Raw genomic sequence first — 6,000 nt, forward strand, 5'->3', positions numbered from 1 at the left:
ACTTGCTCCATGACCTTGAAAGCGGGACAGAATGTCAGGTTTTCCTTCTATAAAGGGAGGAACGGTTTTATTTTTTAAAAGCTGGTATTTACAATACACCAGAAACCCCATCCTTTGCATCCTTGTGAACTTAATTACAAAAAAAAAAAAAAAAAAAAAATCACGGTATGTACCGACCTCAAAAGGTGCCAAAAGGGCATTTTCCCAAATTCTTGCAGGGGCTCCATGGACAAAGCAACTTGGAGGCTGCGGACCTAGTTCCCCTTCCTTTTGGACACAAGAGTTGGAGAGGGTGTTGGTGACAAGCAAGTCACCCAGAGCGCAGAGAGGACATTCGCCTGGAAAATGCAAGTCCAAACCACGCAAGATGCCACCTCACACCCGAAGGAGGACTATTGCAATACAACAAGAGAAAGAAAGAGAAGCGACAGGTGTCTCTGTAGACGTGGCATGGCGAGCCGCCAGAGTCCCACACAAGGCCAGTGGCCAGAAAGCAGGTGCAGCCACAGGGAAAGCAGGCTGGTCCTTCCTCGGCAGGCGACAGGCGCAGGCACGGGTGACCCAGCGATGCCACGGCTTGTACGTGCCCCGAGAATGAATATATCCAGAGCGGCATTCTTGAGAATCGCCGAAACGTGAGAATAGCCAGAAGACGCGTGCATAGACAGAAGCAGAGGTCCCCGAAGTGTGGTGCGTGCCCACGGCAGGACACAACGTGGCCTGGAAACGAGGGAAGCAGCCCCCTTCTCTTGCCCCTGCCCATGCTGCGTGGATGGGTCTTGGAAACCTGTCGAGGGAAAGGCAGCAGCCACAAAAGTCCACATGTCATAGGATTTCTTTCCTTCGGCATGTGCAGCATAGACAAATCCCGGAAGGCAGAAAGCAGGGGAGGGCTGCTGCGGGGCTGGGGGAGTGGGGGCAGGGGGTGGTGGGCGACGGCCCGGTGAGTACAGGCTCCCTGTGGGGAGATGAAAATGTCCAGGAACCTGAGAACGGCGGCGCTGGTACAGCCTCCGGATTGTACCAAGTGCTACTGAACTGCATGCTTGAGAGAGTTAAAATGGTAAATTTCATGTCGTGTGTATTTTAGCACAATTCTTGAAAAAACAGATTCCAGGACCCCATCGAAAACCAAAACAAAAAGCAGGGAGGCTGCAACAGGGTCTGTGTTTCAGCCGGGGAGCCTCCCCAGCACGAAGGGTCGGCTGGGCGGGCGGGCTTCCCCAGAGCTCCTCCTCCGACTGGCGAATAAATGTGCTGCCGGTGAGGGACCTGAAGGCTGGGCTGGGGGCGGGGAGCCAGGAGGGGCAGCTTCGCTGTGCCCCCAACACCCCTGAAGCCTGGCTGAGTCCCCGTCCGCTATCAGAGAGGCTCAGCAAGGTGGTCGGGACACTCCCGTGAGCACCAGGCTTCTTAAGGCTCTGCTGGGGCTGCCTTGAGGGTCTGGGCCCGCCCGCTGGGCAGGCATCCCTGGTACTGGAGGGGAAGGCCCAGAGCCTGTCCACACCCGCCAGCTTCCACACAGTGGCCAGGTCTGCTGAGCCGGGCCGGTGGGGCTGGGATTCGGAGCCCAGACTGGGTCCTGGGAGGCGAACCAGCCCTCGGGAGAGGCGCCTGTCCATCGGGCCAGCCCGAGCTACCCCACGAAGCCTTGGGGGGTATGCGTGTGGTCTTCCTGTGCAAACCCAAACTTGGGTTTACTATAGCTTTTCTCTGGGCCATACGGCGCGTCAGTCCTCTTAGAAGCATGAAGTCCTCCTCCCGGTACCACAAGCAGATGCAGGGAGGCAGATCCAGAGAAGACCACCCTGATGAGCGAGACCGTCGCCCTAGAGATGGAGCCCCGGACACCACTGAGAAGGACAAAGCCAGCATCCGGGACAAGGAGAGCACCCGCCTGACCGCTGCGTCTGATTTTTGCGGGCAAACGGCTGGAAGACAGCTGCGCGGCCAGACAACAAAATCCAGAAGAGTCCGTCCTGCGCTTGGTTCTTCCCCCGTGGACCCGGGAAATACAGCTGCGACCCGACAATCTGCGGCAAGTGTTTTGCTCGCCGGCACCCTGGAGCTGTCAACTGCGGCCACACCAAGAGCCGGCGCCCCAGAAAGGTCACATAAGGCCCCTCCACAAGCTCTTCCTTTGCCCGCTGGGTGACCTTCTGCCCAAGCCCTGAGGCCCTGGGACCTCAGTAAAGTTTCTCTTTCATTGACTAGAGCAGGGGGAAAAAGTCTTTGCCGGGCCACATCCCAGTGGGGTGACTCCTGCTGGCTCACTTGGCAGAACGACCCTTTTTAATCATCAGGTTGAAGCAATCATCAGATTGCCTGTTTCTTAAGCAGAGAAAACACCTTCACGGATACCTCTCCCCTCCTCAAAAAATATACACAGGTTGAATATAGTCCCCATCTGGAATTAACTAGGGAAGGGGCTCTCTTGACCAGCAGCTCCTTAGGAGGAACTCATTCTGGAAAACAAACGCAAGAACCAGCCTTTCTGAGCCAACCATGCCGCGGACAAAAGCCGTCTGGAAGGCCGGGGTCTTGCATGAAACCCCAGGTAAACGGGCAGGCTAGGGCAGGGCCGCGGGCCCAGAATCCGTGGTGTCTGGCCCTGGCAGTGGGAAGGGCGGCGTGTGGGTCAGGTATGAGTTCTTTCTCCTGCCGCACGCACCCTCGAGGGAGGGCCGGCCTTGAAGAGTCTCTGGCTTGGGGCTCCTCTTGGTCACGTGGTCCTTAATGTTGCTCCTCTTACAACTTCGTTAAACAATTAGTGTTTTCTACTTAGGTTCTTTTCTGCTTTCCTGCCAAGGTTTCCTCCTCTTCCAGCTCCCTGTGACTGCCGCACCCGCAGGCTTGTGGCGGTTCACGCCAGCCTCTGCCTCTGTGGTCACGTGGCCTCCCCTCCGGCCTGTACCTTCTCCTCGTTCGTCTCTTGGAAGGACCCTTGTCATTGGACTTAGGACCCACACAGTTAACCCAGGATGATGTCATCTCAGACCCTTAACTGCCTCTGCAAGCAGACTTCCTCCGTAAAGGCTCCTGTTCCGCGGTAAGGAGTCAGGACTCGTGCGTGTCTTCCCGGGGGCCGCCACTCAACCCTCCAGGCCTGCCTGCTTTCTGTGCCTACCAAGTTCGTGGAGGCCACGGTTAGGATTTCGCTGACCAGAAACCAAACCCACGATTAGGATATCATGACCTAGATGACTTAGTAACCCGCTAGGAGGAGCCGAGCCTCACCCAGAACCCAGAACTCCTTGAAACCCCAGCCAGAGGCCCACTGAAATGCCCTCCAGGAACCAAGACGGGACCTGTTCGGTGGGGATGAAAGAGAGCCCCCCCCCCCGAAACAGGAGTGCTCGTCTCTCCCCGAAACACGGAGACCTTTCCACCTGTTCCCTGTTTCTCACGTTTGATAGAGATGCAGGTAATAGAAATATTTTGCCCTTTTCTTAACTCGACTAAAAGGAAAACAACAAGGAAGCACGATAACATCTAGCGGTCAGCCTCTGGTCTGTGTCCAGATGCCACCGTCCCGGGATAAGGGGCTGCTCGCTGCCGGTCACTGGCACACAGGACCGCAGCCCAGGGTGGCCCACGGAGCCTTCTTTCTCAGGAGAGGCCGGACGCTGGATATTCCTGGAGGGTGAAACCTCCCTGGCATTGAGTGTTGACAGTTCAATACACTGAGAAGCCCGGTTGGTATGTGACCCTCCCGTGTCCACAGAAGCACCATCACCAACAGTCATAGGACCCCAGGTGGCCATCAAGGGATGAACGGAGACGCACTATGGCATCTGTCCGCACGCAGGGATCCGACCCACCCGCAGAAAGGAAGGACACCCTGACACCGACCACGCCTGGAGGAGGCTGGAGGACCGGAGCTCGGTGAGACCAGCCAGTTGCAAAAAGACAGATCCTCTCGGATTCCCCTTGTGCGGGGTTCCCCAGGGTCGCCGAGAGGTGGCCTGGGACCGGGGCTGGGGCCGGGAGCTGGTGTTTCACGGGGTCACTGTCAGTTGGCGAGGATGAAACACCCGGTGATGGTTGTAGTACAGTGTGAATGTGCCTCGTAGCTTTATGCTATGTACATCTCATCGCAATTTAAATTAAAAAAAAAAAAACCTACCCCCACCCCCCGGGCTCTGCATTGGCCAAGCGTCACATCTGGATGTCAAAGGACGTCTGCCAGTTTGGGAGTGGGGCGACGTTCCTTGAAGGCAGCGGCCCTGTCTTATTTGGCGGCGTGCCCCTGGCGTCCAGCCCACCCCATCCCCCCCACCCCCGGTCCCCTAGCAGGTGCTCAGGGCTTGACATGTAACACGGCTTTGATGGTTTGGCTTTTCGGGGCAGTGTCTGTGGTGTACGTTCAGGACAAAGGGACTGTGGGCGCAGAGAATCCTGTGACCCTGCGCGCGCACACACACAGACACACACAGAGGAGATGCATGGGTAAGGAGGGTCCGGGGCGCCTAACGCCGCCCACTGAGCCACCCAGACATTCAGGGTTCAAGCTCTGGTCACCTGGACCTTAAAATCCTTTCCTCAGATTATGTAGAAACCGCTCGTTGTTCAGGGAATGAGTAAGGGGCGTTGAGGGAGCACAGAGCCAGAGAGCTAGTTGGAAGGATGCACGAGGGGCTGTGGGAAGAGGCGTCGGCGTGTCCAGGTTCAAATCACAAAGTCACCTGAAGCCGGAGGGGGAAGCCACTCTTCACAGGAAAGAGAAGAGGAAAATGTCATTAAAGATCCTCGGCCTGAAACACAGGGTATGGGCAGCATCTGCCCCCAAGCCCCGGCCAGCCCAGCGCAGAACAAGACCTCGAAGACTTTGGGGAGGGGACAGCAGTGCTCCCCACTGTCATCCTGGCCCCCACCCCCTGCCCTTCTCTTTTGTCCTGGGGAGGCCCCATCCTTGCCGCCAAACTTACCCGCCTGCCAACAAGCACGGCAGGAGCCAACGGACGAGGTCCACACAGGTCTTGCTCCAGTAACTGGGTCTCCATATTTATCATGAATCCTCTGGGCTCCCCCTGCCCCCCTGCACGCCCCTCTTCAACCCTACCACCTGCTCCCCCACACTCCTCCCCACCTCTACCCTCTCCTCAACACAATAGCAGGTGACGCGCCATCATGGGGGGAGGCTTGCTCTCACAAGTATGATGGTGCCTTCTGGTTCTGGGGGTTTTATTCTAAAGCGGTTACCAAAAGCAAACAAATGTTTCGTGTGGACACGGTGCGTCTGTAAGCAAAGGAATGATGGGGTTGAGCATCGGAGTCTCAAAACCACCTACCTGTTGTGCCGTAGATACGTGCCTTCCAAATACGGGGTCTTGATTTCTCCAGCCGCCCGTCGGTCAGGGTTTCGGGAGGAGCGGCTGGCTTCTGCCACCCTCCGACCCCCAGATCTCACATCTGGGAAGTGTCTCCTGCGTCCTCGCACACCTGCTTCCTGCGTGGAGCTCACCGCAGTGCCACCTGTGCTGTCTCCGACGTGACACTAGCCAGGTCCCGTCGACAAAGCAAGGAGCCGATCCGTGGTGTAGACCCTCAATGGAATACTACCACGCGGGAACCAGGTGAGTTCTCCAAGCCTGACAGATGACGGCAGACAGAAAGGAGCACATTCTGTACAATCCCATTCACACAGGTTTCTACAACGGGCCGGCCAGTCTGCGGGGTTGCCCGTGAGAACAGAGGCGAGCTCCGGGGGCTGGGGAAGGCCTGCTCCATACCACTGTGCGTCTCAGCGCGGTGGCTACGCAGCCAGCAACGGACGGGAAATACGCCGAGCTAGTTCCTTCCGATCTGTACCCTTGATCGAATGTGCGTTAGAGCTCAACTTTAAGAATTACTTTTCCCGGGAACGGATGTTTTACCTATATGGAGAGCGCGCTATACAAAAGCATTCTTAAACTATCTTAAATATATATATACGAAAACACGAAGTATAAATATATTTGTTGACTGTGAGCATGTATTATTGTTACGGATGTGGACAAC

The sequence above is a fragment of the Mustela nivalis genome, assembly GCF_964662115.1.
Source record: "Mustela nivalis genome assembly, chromosome: 17".
NCBI lineage: Eukaryota > Metazoa > Chordata > Mammalia > Carnivora > Mustelidae > Mustela > Mustela nivalis.